Source organism: Sturnira hondurensis, unplaced genomic scaffold (genome assembly GCF_014824575.4).
Source record: "Sturnira hondurensis isolate 20B ecotype Veracruz unplaced genomic scaffold, ASM1482457v3 Scaffold0020237, whole genome shotgun sequence".
Lineage (NCBI taxonomy): Eukaryota > Metazoa > Chordata > Mammalia > Chiroptera > Phyllostomidae > Sturnira > Sturnira hondurensis.
Genome location: NW_028092868.1, coordinates 6,665,212 through 6,680,729, shown reverse-complemented (window position 1 = coordinate 6,680,729; position 15,518 = coordinate 6,665,212). Strand labels below are relative to the sequence as shown.

The following is a 15,518-nucleotide window of genomic DNA, read 5'->3' as shown; positions in this document are numbered from 1 at the left end:
TTGATGCAAAGGAGGCTGAATAAAGGAGCTGTGGGAATACAGCTGGGAGAATACAGCTGGGATCCCGACGGTCGTCCGTCACTGGCCCCAGGGGTCTGCGCCCTCGCTGCTGCGCACAAGGTCCGGTCCCCTCTGCTGTAGTTACCGGTAGGAAAGGGCTGGATCCCCAGCACTGGGCGCGTTCCTCACGCTGTCACCACTGCCAGGAATCCAGTTTTCTTAAATTCCCTCGTCTGCCTTCTGCCTAATGAGACCTGCTGCCGTTTCTGTGTCCCCATGGCAGGAGAAGTCGGCTCTGGAGCACCCTGCGAAGCACCTCGAGGGGCGATCGGCCCCTTCCCGCCCGCTCTCTGGCACCGTTATCCCCATCACCCAGACCGACGAGCACAGTCCCGGGGCGCCACCGTGCCTCTCCCAAGGGACGGCCCGGAGGACTCGCGCTCCGTCCCAGGGACCCGCCGCGAGCCCTTGGGTCTCTCCTCCTCCCACCCACACCCGGATCCCGGCGACCCACGTGCAGCTCGGCCCCGGCTGGCGCCTCACTTCGGGGTCGCCGCGTCTCCCGGAGGTTTTTGGGCGCAGCCCCGCGACTGGGACCCCGGGGGGTGGAATCCACCAGGCGGCGCCCCGAGTGGGGGCGTCCGGGAGTGCGGGCGCGGGGACGCTGCGGCCCGCTGGCACACAAAGGAGGCGGCGGGAAGGCGGGGCGGGGCGGGGCGGGGGCGGCAGGAAGGGGCGGGGGCCCGGCGGGCGGCGATAAAGCCCCCGCCGAGGCGGCCACTGGCTAGCGCTCTGGGGCGCACGGGCTGCTCCAGCTACGCCGAGTCTGCAGACGCCACCGCCTCTTCCTTCTCTGACCCTCCTCCTCGCCGCCGCCGCCGCTGCCGCTCTCCGGCCTCCGACTGCCCGCCCCGCCGCCTCCCGGCTTCGGCGCCGGCCGCGCTGCCCTCTGCGGTCGCCAACTGGGGATCCCGAGCGAAGGGCGGTGAGTACGGGCTGCGCGTCCGGGAGCCCGGGAGCCCGGGGCCGGGAGGGGGCGGCTGCCGCTGCCGCTGCCCGGGGGACAGTCCCTCCGCGCGCCGCCTGCTCCCTACCGCGACCTTTCGCTCGGCGGGGACGCTGCGGGGCCAGCGGGGCCCGGGGGCGGCGACGTCGGGGCGGAGGAACTTTCTCAGTCGCCCTCGGGCGGCGGCGGCCAAGGCTGCGTGCGTGCCGCGGCCCCTGCGCCCGGGAACCCGAGGAGGACCCGGGCAGGGCGAGGAGGGGCCGCGCTGCTGGGGCGTCCAGGTGTGCCTGCGGCTGGGAGTCCCGGGCAACGCGAGGTTTCTCCCGGTACATCCCAGCTGGCGCCCGTAAACCCTGAACCTGAGGGACCCAGGTACTTGCGGCGTCCCCTGCCCGGTACTTTGCATGTGCGCCGCCCTGCAAGGAAAGACAAACGGACTCTTTACTTATTGTTCCCACTGCCCGGGCAAGCTGGGGGGACCAGTGATTTAGGGGAGAACCTTTAAATTGGCCTCTGTCCATCGGTTTTAACCCTATGGATCGGGTCTCCGCTATTTTCATCTGCACAAATGGTAATTGCGATGTTGATTAGTGACTGCAGGTAAGGTGAAAGTACTCTGAAATTCTGGGCGGAATTGGGTGTTCGCCTACCAACTGATTTTGGAGAGAAGGTTGAGATTACGTAAGACAGAAGTCTACCTTGGGTATTGTGGAAGATGCTATTGAAGGTTTTCGTGAACGAAAAATAATCTTTATGTGTGTCTCTCTCGAGAAATCACAAATGCTGCTGTGTCTTGCTTTGACTACTTTGCAGAAAGTATTCTTATATTTAGCACGGACATCAAAAGGTTTGTGAGGTTTGACTTCCTCTTCCAAGCCAGGAAGCAGTTAACTTCTCGGAACTGAACAGGAACAATTTACGTGATTTTTTTTTTTTTATACTTTGGAGATTTTTATATCAACAGTTGAACACAGGTAACTGAAAGAAACGTAAGCATTGCTATTTTGTCTGTCTAAAGCGCACTTCCAAAATCGAAGATACTTTCAAGGCTACCTGCATACCTAAATCAGTAATTATGTGCTGTTCGAAGTGTTTCCCGGACAGTTTTCTTCAGCTATGCAAACCAAGGTGTGAGCCTAACTCTAAGGTTTCTTTCAACCCTTAAGTTTTGATTCTCTGTTAAAATAATGTTTGAAAATATTGCCCAGTGCAAGTCAGTTACTGAAGGTCAGCAGGATGTCATCTATTTTTCATTCTTTGAAAAAGGGAATCTATACAGAAAATTTCTGCCTCCTGTGAACTTCACATATTAGTGTCACTTTAAAAGGACAAACATGTCTCAGCCTGAAAAGGACGTGAATTTTCAGTTCCAGACACAGGGGATGAAATAATCAGCTAATCTGACCAAGGCGGCAGAGTTTGGAAAGGAGGAGGTGACGGCCTGGGCCCCGCTATTCTTCTGTGTGGCTTCCTCCGCCACCTGGCTGCTGTCCCACAGCCCCGTGGACTCGGCTCCGGGGCCTTCTCTCTCGGCTCCGGGGCCTCCTCTAGTCCCAGAGTGTATGTGGGGGACTGTCCCTCCTTGACCATCGCCAGCCCAGTGGCCTCCGCCCACTCTAGCCACTGAGTCCTCTGCATCCAGCTCTTGCCCTCGCCCGGCGATGCTCAACTTGTGAAATAAGAAACTTCAGCATTTAAGTGTCTCTGAACAGTCCTTCCGGGTTGCTGACCTGCGCTCCCCCTGCAGCTCCTCTCCAGCACAAGAGGTCCCTCCCCTTCCTCCTTCCCTTTTGGCAGGTGACTTCATGGCCCACGCTACCCAGTAAGTAGGGCTGCTGGCTTAAAGTCTCCCCATGTCCTACCCCGTTTCCCTCCGACAGACTTTTCTGAATTGGCCCAGTCATTCAAGAGATCTTCTCAAGCATCTACTGTGTCCGGGCACTAACGCACGGTACACACAGAAGGCCTCTGCTCTCTTTGAATTGTTGTTCCTGTGGGAAGACACAGACAAAGAGCAAACTGAATTAGGCCACGATAAAATGTATCATCAGTCCTAAATAGGGTAGAATAACAGAAAGAAAGATGAAGTTGGGGTGGGGGACCCAGCGAAGATTAGAGAGGAGGCCTCCCTGTGGCCATGCCTAATGTCTCCCAATAAACTCCTTTCTCTTTTAATAGTATTTTTAAAATTCCATCACCTCTCTTACCCCTCCATCCTCACCTCATCTCTAGCTACCACTGGGCTTCTGAAATGAGTTAACACGTACAGGGTCACCCCCTCCTTCTGACTTTCTGCAAGCTGAGCACAACCTCCCCAAAGTAGCAGGCCCCCTAATGCCTGCAGGAGCTGTGTGGATGCTCTCCCGACGAGATTCGGGTCTTTCCTTCCTTTTCGCTGCTTTCTTCCTTCCCTAGTTGTCCTCTCCTCCTGCTTTTCCTTCTGCCTCCCTGGCACCTCCTGGGTTCACCCAGGGCTCTGTCCTTATGCCTCTTCTGCTCTACAGAGTCTTGGGGGGACACCGTGCCCACAGCTCCAGCGATCACCAAGTACAAAGTGAGTCCCAGATTGGTGTCTCCAGCTAGTTACCTACAGGCCAGTGGACTTATCCATGCCCTGTAGGCAAGAAACCTACAATAAGTCCAAAACTGGTTTTAGTTCTCATCATCCAACCCAGACCCATTTCATCCTTAGCCAAAATGTGTCCCTCTTAGGTATGTACGTATTTATTTCTTGGGTGTGGCTCTACCATTCACCAGGTTGCTAAAGCAAGAAGCTCGTGAAGATGCTAGACTCTTCCAGCACCCCCCAGACAGCTGCCAGGTCGTGCTGCTTCTCCAGGCTGTGACGTCCTGGAAGCCTCTGCTGTGGTCACACTGGCCTTGCCCTGCTTTAGACAGATTACAGGACTGGCCAAGGGTGGCCAGTGTGCCTTTTATAGCTGGCAGACGTGTTGTTGGCCTGGGCAAAGTATACAAACATTGAGTTATATTTAGAAATATTAAGATGTCACTTGGATTTATGGCTTCTCTTAAAAGTCATAAGACTTGGAACATGAGAGTTCTATTCCCATGTGGCAACACTTGGCTGTCATGGAGTTTCCAGTGCCCCTTGGACCCATGGTCCTTGCTTACAGTAGCTTCCTGGCTCCCATGGGCTAGCGACCACAGGTGGGAGACCGTCGACTAGGAGACCATGGCAGCCTGTGATTCCCTGGTGCCTCCCCACCTGGTCCCCTGCCTGGTTTCTTACACCTGGTTTTGCACCCCTTTCAACCGTCTTCCGTGTGGCTGCTGGGATGACTTTCCTTCTGCCCCTCGAACCCAAGTCTGCGTGTGCCCTTGCCGATAAAGCCCCGTGCCTCCTCCTTGTTTGGGGGACAAATCCTGACGCTGAAGGAGTCATTATGTTGTAGCATAGGTTAGGTATCTTAGATCACAAGGGGAGCTCTCGCTCATATTTCCGTGGTGTTGCACCCAAGTTGCTGGAAGAAGGGTAGCGAACACATCAATCTAGTGTTACCTCCCCTGTGTCGAGATGCGGTCTCTGCTGTTTACAGACCATTTTGCAGACCTCGCCGCCTTCCCACTGTCTCACAACCTCCCTGGGAGCAAGTGGGTAGACTCAACACGGAGGTCCCGGCTGCTCCGGGAGCTCTCAGCCTTTCGAATGCGGTGGGCCCCACGTACCACAGAGTACCGAAGTACCACAGTTGCCTTTGCACAGTCCTGGCCCAGGTCTCCTCAGCACTCAGCGAGGGAATGTTCCACTGTGCTCTGCTTTCCCCCACAGCAGTGCCCCCAGGCTGCTGGCCATTTGTGATGACCGGACAAAGTCTAAGCCTTCTTTGACCCCTTCCCACCTCCCTGCCCCATGCCCTTCCCCAAATTTTATTTTCTTGTAAAACTGAACTTCCTGCAGACTCCTCACACCCACCTTGCTTTTGCAACTACTGAACCTCTGCCTAGAATTCTTCCCCATCCTCTGCCTGCACTGATTGTCTGAGTAACTCCCCCCTTTTTTGAGGACTTGGGTTCAGTATCACCTTTTCCAAAGAGTCCTTCCTGAAAATCTCTACCCCCAGCTTTCTATGGCAGGTGTGTGGCGTGTATGTCCCCTACCCTCCGGGTGCCTCTGATGGGAGGGACTGTCATAGCCGCGTGCCTTATGCCCCAGACTCTAAGGGCCACACACCCATGCCCGGCTTTAGCTTTATTTGCATCCGCAGTGGTGCATGACCCAAAAGGCATTTAATGGATATCTGAACTAAACCATTCCTTTAGGTTATGAAATCACTATATATTTCATGAAAGAGTGCTTGTTTTTCAGGCTCAAAGGGAAGCTCTCCCCCAAACCTCCATCCCAGGTTCTGCATTTAATATCCAGCAGTGGGCAAAAGTAGGTTTACAGTTGTTCATATGGAAAAAGAGATGCAGGTCATGCCTATTACATAGCCTCATGAACTCTGTTTCATGTACTCACAACTCAGCCTACTTTTGCCCCACCCTGTATGTCTTCACATTAAAAAAAAATTTGATCAACCATGTCTTCTGAGATTGAACATTACATAGGAAAAAAAGCAGAAGAGAAAAGCAGAAGTCTAGTACAGAGGGCTTCTGTGTCTGTTCAGTTATCCTCGTCTGAACCTTTTTTGGCTTGGGTCTGTCTTCCTTGAGTTCCATTGGCCAGACTAGACTCTCTCTCATGATTTGTACAAGGTAGGTGAAGGCTTTCCGCTTTATTTCCGTTAACCTTCTCAATGATGGTGGTGCATGCCCTCTTGCTGACTTTTTTTTTTTTCCATAGTAATGTTTTGGCTAATGTCTTCAGCCAAGTGGGTGGGAAGAGCCCTGTGCTGGAAGAGGGACTGCGGTGATTTGTGTGGCTGACCACCTAGAACTTCATTTTTTTGCCTATGTAGTAGGTCAGTGGGTGTGTTGAAATAATGATCTGAAAGGTGCCTTATTATTTTTAAAAATGTAACTTCGGGGCTTATATTCTTGTCTGATCCAGTTGTCTCATAAATAAATGTCAGGTCCCAAGGAAATTTTTAAAAAATATATTGTTTTATGTTTGTTTATGCAAAATCTTTCTTTTCCTTTTAAACCAGTGAAATTGCTGCTATTCAGCTTGGCTCTTTAGGACTCAGAAATAGCATTGAAGGCCAGCTTGAAGATTCAGTTTGTATTCCCACTTGGAAGGATTAAGAAAAACATCAAGTACGTTGTGTCCCATATACTTGGTCCTTCTCGGTCAACCATCATCTCCGCCCACAAACGTGCCCATCTTTTTGTTCCCAAACTATCTTTCCTCCTGAAGAGCTTGCACGTCTGATCTGAAAATCAGTATTGGGTTTCAAAAAAAGCAGCCCGTGGAGCAGAAGGGAGTCACATGCAAACTGTATCTTTAGGGTACCTGTCACCTATGAGTTCACGACTTGTGAACCCTGAAAGATGAATATGATTTATGAGAAATGCCACCTTTCATCCAACAGGGCGAGTCTGTTTATTTGCACATTCAACGATTCTCCCCGCGTTCTGGGTGGGTTTCTTGGTGTGGAGGGGAGCCCAGGCCCGAGAAGCTGGCCTTCCTTCTGGGGCTCCTGGTGCCTGTGGACGGCTACTGAGCCTACGCAGTCTTCTATTAGAAATGCCATCCATGCGTTTTGACAGAGACCTGTCTGCTGTTTCATCCCTGAATTCTCTCAAAGGTTGGGATGGACCTACCTAGTTCGAGATTAGATCGAGAACACCCCATGCTCTTGCTTCAGTTTGACCTCAGACTTTGTCCTTTGCTTCCGAAGAGAATTCCAGAGCTGGAATCCACCGTGCCTTTCTATTTTTATCAGTTCATTCTCGAGAGAAAGATAAGGTGCAGGAGGTTTTTGTGTAAAAGGAAAAAAAATCTTTGAGAAGGCAGAATGACTTCTTATAGTGACTGTGAATCTTGGTCAATATGCTTTTTTCTTGTAATGCCCCCCTCAACCCTGCAGTGAGAACTCCGGTAACCTGGGGGATTAGCATTATTAGTTCTTTCTCTTCCATTCCGTGCTAGTACAGGTCTAGAAAAAAATAGCTGTTGGTTTTCAGCCTAAGCTTTTATGAACCAAATCTTGAAAGGGGGCATGGGTATGTGAGAGAGTTTAATGGCAAATACGAAGTCCATTCAAAATGAAAATAGATTTTTCTTTCTTTGAAGAAAATGCTATATAAATAATGGTAGTGTTTGCTCTAGTAATTTTTTTTAAAGTAAGAAATCCACTTAGGAAGACATTTTTATTGAGGATTTGGTTACTCTTTAGATTATATGAGCTATTAATTACTGTAGTATCTTCGGGGCAAAAGTGTAGAAACCCAAACCAAAATAATTGACACAGAAGCACGGAGTGGGAGGTGGTGCTGTTGGTTTGCATTGCTGTCCCTGAGTTATGGTGAGGTGTCTCTGGCCTTGGAGGTGACTGGCACCGGAGACCCAGGGCCTTGGCTCTCTCTTTTCTCCCTCCCTGTCTCTTCAGGGACCATGACTGGAGGTAGCTGGAGGCTTACTTCCCTATAGTCTCACAATCAAAGAGGAAAGAGGGGTTTTCTTCCAGTTCCAGTTGGAAGAATCCTAGGGAGGCACTCTGATTGGCCCAATTGGAGTCATGTGCTTTTCCCTGGACCAGTGGTTGTAGTCAGGGGAATGGAATCTTATGATTGGCTGGAGTCTGAGTCACGTGTTCAGGCCTGTGGTCAGGATGGGAGGGAGCCTTGAGAGAGCTGTGCTGAACAGCCAAGTTACCCCAACTGCCGCTAGTTTTTTCAGTTTACAGGTGCTCTGTGTTCTCTCCTCGAGCCACATGTCTGCCTGTAGGACAGACACAGTCTCCTTTCCACTCGTCCAGTTGAGAAAGAAGAGCGTGGAGCAGCCTACCTGTTCCAGGTCATACATACAGCCTAGGTGTGTCAATGCCAGAACCTGAAGCCCAGTCTATAAATGTGTGAACTGAGCTGATGCCATGAATGTTCGAAGATTTGTAGCCCATCAATTTTTCTAACTTCTCAGAAAGAAATTCGTGTTATACAACATACCTCGTCTCAAAAGACCATCTTCTCACTCTGCTGCCTGGTCCCCTTCAACAACACAGCCCAAATACCCGAGACAGGAAGAGGCAAATATTTTTGTGTTATGTTTGAAGTGATGTTTTTATGCCTTGAACCCCCAGCCCCTCCAGTTCTTTTCTTAGACACTTGTTTTTTCATGGGGCTCAAGCTCTAAAATTAATACTGACCTTCGGTTGAACAGGTGAAGTCATGTATCCAGAGTCCAGGGGGATAACAGCTTGAGCTGGATAAAACTCAACATGACCCAAGAGAAAGTGGGGCATGATTTTTAAAAGATGCCTCATTGAACTCCACAAATGTATGGATACTTAAAATATTGCTTGAGATGTAACTTTTCATAATATTAACAGTTCTTTTTTCTTTAATGGTTAACTTTAGTTGAAAATTTGCCACATCTAAATAGTCGGTGTTCCCCTCCTCCTCCCCGCCTTAGTATAGTGAAGCAATCAGGAATATGGAGGGTGTGAGGGCCAATGGTTTGTGGTCTGAATCCAGATGTGATCAGTTCCTACCTAGAGGCCAGGAGATCATAGCCAATTTGCTAAACTTTTCCAAGCCTCTGTTTTTGCATCTGTGAGTTGGGCATGACAAAAACTGTGCCTTCAGGCTTGTGAGGATGAAGTACAGTGTATATACGTTGGGTGCTGGGCACAGGGGGGGTCCAGAATGGTGCTGACATCCAGGGCACAAGGTGGTGGTGAGGCTCAGTGTGTCCAGGCACGCATTTCATTCCTCTGAGACTCCTGTTTTCAGTCTGTCCTTGACCTCGTGAGTGAGTAACTTGCTCTGTATATTCACATTCTTTGATTCCAGACTCCTTTCCTGTAACACTCTTGGTTGGCAGTACTCCCCGTGATCAGCTGGTCGTCTGTCCTTTCCACAGCCCCCGGGACTTCCAGGGCTGGCTGTGGAGCCAAGGATGGTCAGTGCATGAAGTAAACCGCCCCCCTTACTCCTCCTGTTTGAGGAAATGTGAACAGCTGTCTTCCCAGGAGGTCTTTCTAGGCACATTAGCCTGAAATCTCCTTTGTCAGTACTTACTACAAATGCTTCTAGAGGTTGTATGACATAAAGGGATTTTTATTTTATTTCGTTTTTATTTTTATTGTTGACACCATTACAGATGTCCCCATTTCCCCCCCTTTGCTCACCTCTACTCACCACCCCCACACACACACTTTTCTCTGGCCAGTATTACACTGTTGTGTATAGGTTTTGCGTATGTGTTATTTAGCTAATCCCTTCACCTTCTTTCATTCAGACCCTGCCTCCCACCTCCCTCCTGACAGCTGTCAGTCTGTTTCACGTATGCATGCCTCTGTTTCTATTTGGTACATCATTTATGTTGTTCATTAGGTTCTACATGTAAGCGAGGTCATATGATATTTTCCTTTCAAGGCAAAGTAATTAAATACAGATTTAGTAATTATGCCTGAGCTCATGACTTCACAATCACCAAATATTGAGTGTTGTACTAGTGAAGGTCATGCTAGTTGCTGTAACAAATAAACCCGAACATATGCCACAGCTCAAATACAATGGAGAGTTATTCTCCACTTGTATAAAGCCTAGAGCGGTGTATCGTTTTCCAATCTGGTGATTCATTGACCCAGTCTCCGTTCACCCTGGTGCTTCTCTGTATTTTATAGCTGGTTTCCAAGGGCGTGGTGCTTGTTGGCATTGAGCTGGTGGAGCAGAAAGATGATGGAGGGTTGCCCGTGGGGGGTTTTGATGGGCCAGCTCTGAGAGTGGCATGTATCATTCCTATTCCCATGTGACTGGCCACACTTCAGTCTGATGGTCACTCCCACAGTGCAGCTCTGTGCTTGGAAGAAGAGCAAATGGGTTTGCTGGGGAGGTAACTACTTTCTGTCAAATGAAATTTTATGAAGACAGTGAAAGACTACTTTAAAAAGTAGCATGGTCAGTAATATGCTGTGGGGATCTGGAATATATACAGATTTTAAAGCTTTATTTATTTTTTTTAGACAAAGGGAGGGAGAGAAACATTGATGTGTGGTTGACTCTCACACGTCCCCAACTGGGGACCTGGCTCACAACCCAGGCATGTGCCCTGACTGGGAATCGAACCAGTGATCCTTTGGTTCACAGGCTGGCACTGAATCTACTGAGCCACACCAGCCAGGGCCTGAATATATTTTCACCTGCGAGGGCAACTGTCCCGATGCTCCCTGCAGGGCGTCTCGTGGTTTAGGGTAGATGTTTCATGACAAGTTTCAGGGACAGTGTCACACATGAATTTGAAAAGTGCCCTATCCGGGGCGACTTGGAAGGGAAGGAGCTGATGTGCTCGGGAAAATTGGTAGGCCACTCAAAAGTGAGGGCTGACATGTAGAGATGCCTGGGGGAACTGTGAAGTGCATTGCTTCATGGGAGGTGGGGGTGGAAAGAAAAGTGCTATTTCCAAATCATAATAAGTGGGATTTTACGTGTTGGTCCTACAGTTTATTTAGTCAAGTTGACCAAAACTTAGTGGGAGGGGAGAGGGGCTGTTGGGGATCTTCTCAATGGGAAAAGGGGGGATCTTATTTGGGAGCTATCACCCCTGGAGGCACAGGTATTTAGGACTTCATCGAAGAAAGAGCTTTCTACTGGAAGAGGGGGGTGCCTTCTCAGTGTGCAGGAGGGTTGTCAGATACGCTGAAAAGTGTTCTGCATGTGGGCGCACAAGGAGAGGCAAAAGTTCCAGAATGGGATCAGTGCCGATCCTGAGTGCAGACTGAGGGGAGGAAGAGGGACGGGGAGGGACTGAACAGGGAGAGAGAGGCAGGCGACGGGAGTCCCCACCGCCGCTCTGGGAGACGTCTCTGCCAGGGTCTGTCGCTGGGTGGCTGGTGTATCTGTGCGGTCTTTCGCCGGTGCCTTGCTGTGTGATGTGGGTAGATGACTCAATCTATGCATCTCTGTTACCTCAACTGTATCCATTCGGTGAGATGACGTGCACATAGTGGGAGCTTTATAAGTGTACCCCCACCCCCGTTTCCTATGCAGCTACTCCCCAGATCCATTGTTGGTGAGCATCTTCTCCATGAGACATTCTGTCACTCTAACATTGTGACAAAGGAGGCTGGACGTCCTCCATCCCTAAAGAGTCTTCCATGTCATAGCTTTTAGCAGAGGTTAGACAAAGGTGACGAGAAGAACTTTCATGAAGTCACTGATTTTTAATTCCAGAAGTTCTTGTTCTTGTGCCTTAGCTTTGGATGTGGGGAGGTACAAAAGGGCTGGTCCTATGAGAAAAAGCCCTGGGGTGCCTAAGACTTGTCACATCATGTCCCAGAACAGTGTCTCACGTCATCCTCATAGCAACCTTCTGAGGTGCAGGATGGGGGAGGGGATTATCAGTGATGTTAGAGCTGAGGAAACTGAGTCACAGGACAGGTATGTGATTTACCTGAAGCAGGTAGGTCTAGGACTGGACAAGAGGCCCATTCCGCAATGTGTTAAAGTGGACACAGGTTTCTTCCTTTTTAAAATCCTCTCCCGAGGACATTTTTTTTTATTGCTCTCATAGAAATGGAAGAGAGAGCAACACTGATGTGAGAAAGAAGCAGCAATTGGTTGCCTCTTGTGCATGCCGAGACTGGGATTGCCTGCACCCAGACTGGGGACCCAACCCGCAACCTAGGTATGTGCCCTGACTGGGAATTGAACTGAAACCCTTTGGTTACAGGTTGGTTACAGGACGGTGTTCCAACCAACTGAGCCATACTGGCCAGGGCAAAGGTAGACACAAGTTTCTTCTGGAAAATAGCTTTACCTCAACTAAGTGCCCCCCCAATCCCTTCAGAAGGCACCAGCTGGGACCTCAACAAAGACACTCAGGCTAGATGAAGAACCTTAGTATTTGGGTGAACAAAGCCAAGGCTGGAATCGTGTTTCCCATCACTTAAGATGGTTTCTGAGGTTTGCAGAACTTTGCTGGTCAGATGGTTGCCGGGGGAAAAAACATGTAAATATAAAGTGGTCATCTTCTTAAATATTCCTTTGGGATTTTATTTGTTTACAAACTGTACTGAAAGAAGTGAGCAAATGACTAAAGATAAAAGTGGAGGAGCCCGTCTTGAAGTGGTTACTAACTACCTTATCTTCTCCATTCCTCGTTCACGTTTCCCAATTTAGAGTATTTCCAGATCCTGTGCCTGTAGATACATCTATCTTTATTGATTTGTTTAATTTACTTTGGGAGGTGTCTTTCTCATATAATATTCCCCCAGAAGTTAAACCGATGGAACCAGGGACTTGTCACCCCTTACACACCTCCCCAACTTCCTCTGCATAAGTGTTTACAAAACTTGTAATCCATGCCCAAAACTTATGCTGAAGGAGGTGGATGAGCTAAACCTGTCTGGGTCTCTTGTACGACATCTGGATAGAGAGGGGGCTTAATTATAAGAATGAGAATGGGAAACTGAGAAAGAAGAGATGAAGATATATCCAGGTATCACATCACAGACTCACCTCTGTGGCTGCCAAAACTTGCCTTAGAGCATCCCTGGTCATCTAATGTGAAAATGCAATCCATTTTTTATGTGAAATCTTTAATAGATTTGGAGAGGGGGTAGGAGGAATGTTGCCTGTATTTTGCCAAATCATTCATCCCTGACCTTCATGAATGAACCTGCATGGGGGCACAGGTGTGTTGGGGAGCTGATGGAGCTCCACCGAGCTCTTTCTTTGTCTTCTCCCGTCTCGGGTTTTGAAACAACCTCAGCACTTTCCTGCCTTCCCTCCATTTGCCCTGGGGAAAAAATGTTGTAAATAAATACTCAGTGGTGCCAAAGGGAGAAGAAAAAACAGGATGGGTCACCAAGCGGGGCTGCATTCTATTTGTGTGACATCCAACAAGCCGATCACAAGAGGCACACTAGTGTGGTGCCAGGATTTCTAAAACATGCAGTACCTGACTAATTAGTCAGGGCCACTGACCTCTTTTCCCTTATTGTCAAATAAAGAAATGACAAGAGCCAACACAACAATTGCTGTCGGGTGTGAATGAATCGAAATGATACCTTTTTTCTGTTGTTAAGGCAGCAAAAAATATATTCTTTGATGTGCTGCAGAATTTTAGTGAGTCGTGTCTGTGTGCCGTGAGATGAAAAAGATTGCAAGTCACTGGCTTAGGGAGATTCACAGTGTGAAGCAAAGAAGATAAGCCAGGTTTTGTCAGCACCCCCAGCGTTGTTACAGGTCCGAGAGACTGACAGTTACCAGACGTAAGAGAAGGGAGAATGGAAAGATGGTCCTTTGACCAATGAGCCCATTCCCCACATCACCAAGATCTTTATGGGAAGCCCACTTGTTACAGGAAGGTGAATTAATAAGTACAAGATGAAAGCAAGTAAGAAAGCTGATGGCTGGAGTCACAGGGCTCCACCTGGGTCAGTCCCCTACGGCCTGTAGAGCAGTTCCTAGTCCATCAGAGCTGGGAGGCTGTTGTCAGCAGCAGAGTTCCACATAGTAGGTGCCTTTGTCCCCAGTTGTTGGGGATCTCCATGTCTTAGTTACAGAAAATACAAAATGTTGTAGAATCATGGAATAGACAGACAGAGGTAAGAGGAGGGAGGGGGGAGGGGATACTGTTTGAAAGAAGGTGAGGGGGTTAATCAAGGAACGTATATGAAGGACCCACGGACAACAGGGTGCAGATTGACTGTGGGAGTGGGGGCGGGCTGGGCAGAGAGGGGGAGAAGGGGGAAATAATTGCAACAACTGTAACAGCATAAACAATAAAACATTAAAAAAAGACATTAGCCCTTGGTGACAGGTTATGGAAACAGATAATTTCTGAGTCCTGCTGTTGTTTCTAATTCAGTGTCTTAATTTATGGAACAAAAGCTAACCTAAAGGTTAAAGGTTTGCCTATCTAACTAATAACACTAAGTTGTGAGTTCTACTTTAATTCCTTTGATAAATGGGCACCAGGTGTCTACTGTGTTACTTGACTTTAAATTCCAATGCTTTTAATTCTTTACTAGTTATTATTTGTTGGTTGCCACTCTCATCGTGGGTAGCAGGGTGAGTTATGGCTGCTTTTCTGATTTTCACCTCCTGCCAATTTGCTGTATGGAGGGACCTTAACGATCAAATTTAATGCCACTGCATGTAAAGTAAAGGCAATGTGAGACCCTCCTTGTTTGCCCGCATCTCTTAATGCTCCTCACCACGTTCAACCTTGTTTCTTGGTCCTTTGAGCACTTCCGTCCTCTGTTCATCCGCAGCCCTAAAGGTCAGGCAGGGCTTTCCCTTCCTCCTCCTGGCATCTCCTGATGGGGCGCAGGACCCCCGAAACGGTTTGATTAACCGGGAAGGCTCGAAAGCTCTGTTGGAAATGGAAGGTGATCGATCACGAAGCTTGTGACCGCCCTTTTACCTAGACTCTTCTAGTGTCTGGGTGCTCCTTCTTCTTCGGCACACGCTACTTTGACAGTCCCTTCGTCATTGCCACAGACGCTGCCAACGCCCATTGAATAAACCATTGAGAATACTGAGATCCTTTTAATTCCAGGGTGGCACTGTGAGCGCTTAAGGGACCCCTGCTTGGTTGGGCTCCCGAGTGAAGGATGTCATACCTGGTCCCTTCCTGCTGGGAGGCATCTTGCCGGTGTTTTCAAGATTTTTTCCAGGAAACACAGACCTATTAAAGACATTGTTTTGAAAGTCACTCAAAGCATTAAAAGCTCAGGTCATCAATTCATAGCATGAAAATTTTGGAGTGGTTGGGGCTTCAGGCAAGCAATATTGACTTAAATGTGTGGAGCACTCTAAGACAGCATTTGATTGTACATTTTAAAATAGAGAGCACAAATTGAAATTCCTCCTGGGTGCTTTAAATCATGCATTATATGTGCAGTATTTTCAATTAGCTGCAGAAAAAAAAATTGTTCCATGTGGCTCTATTTTTACAGCTGGGAATGGCCCTGAGAACACAATTGACTATTTCATACGTGTGAAATTTATTTAAATGACTCACGGGGCATTTGCAATTTAACCACCAATTGAAAATATTGTTGCCGTGTGGCAGGTGAAATGAGGAAGTCATTTTGCTTTCCATTTTGCTCCAAGCTCAGTAGCCTTACATGAGTCCAAGGAGCAGGCATGGACAGGGGTTTAGAGCAGTACTGAGATTCAGTCTTCCCCGGGTCACTCCTGGGTTGTGCCACACCGTGGACAGAAAGAGAATGCCCGAGCATTCTGTGCGATGGTGCTCTCAGGAGGGACCCCAAGCACTAAGGAGTTCTCTGTCTCTCTCTCCTGTTTTCATGGCCCAGGCATGAACGATCGGATCAGCCATGAGGAGCTCCATCCTCTCCCGAGCCCTTCTCTGACTTCGTATTTGTCCCCCCCCACCCCAATTCTTTGCCACATGTTTGACATCAGACACCACCAC

At 48.9% G+C, this 15,518-nt stretch overlaps 1 protein-coding gene across 1 annotated transcript in view; it reads left to right on the top strand.

Annotated features, from left to right (window-relative positions):
• Positions 1-770: 770 nt before the first annotated feature.
• The window catches only part of SERPINE2 (serpin family E member 2), a 56,887-nt gene continuing 42,139 nt past the window's right edge, over positions 771-15,518 (top strand). Inside the window, exon 1 of the mRNA XM_037029228.1 lies at positions 771-985. The gene's annotated coding sequence lies outside the window, so the exon portion shown is untranslated. The remainder of the gene's footprint in view (positions 986-15,518) is intronic.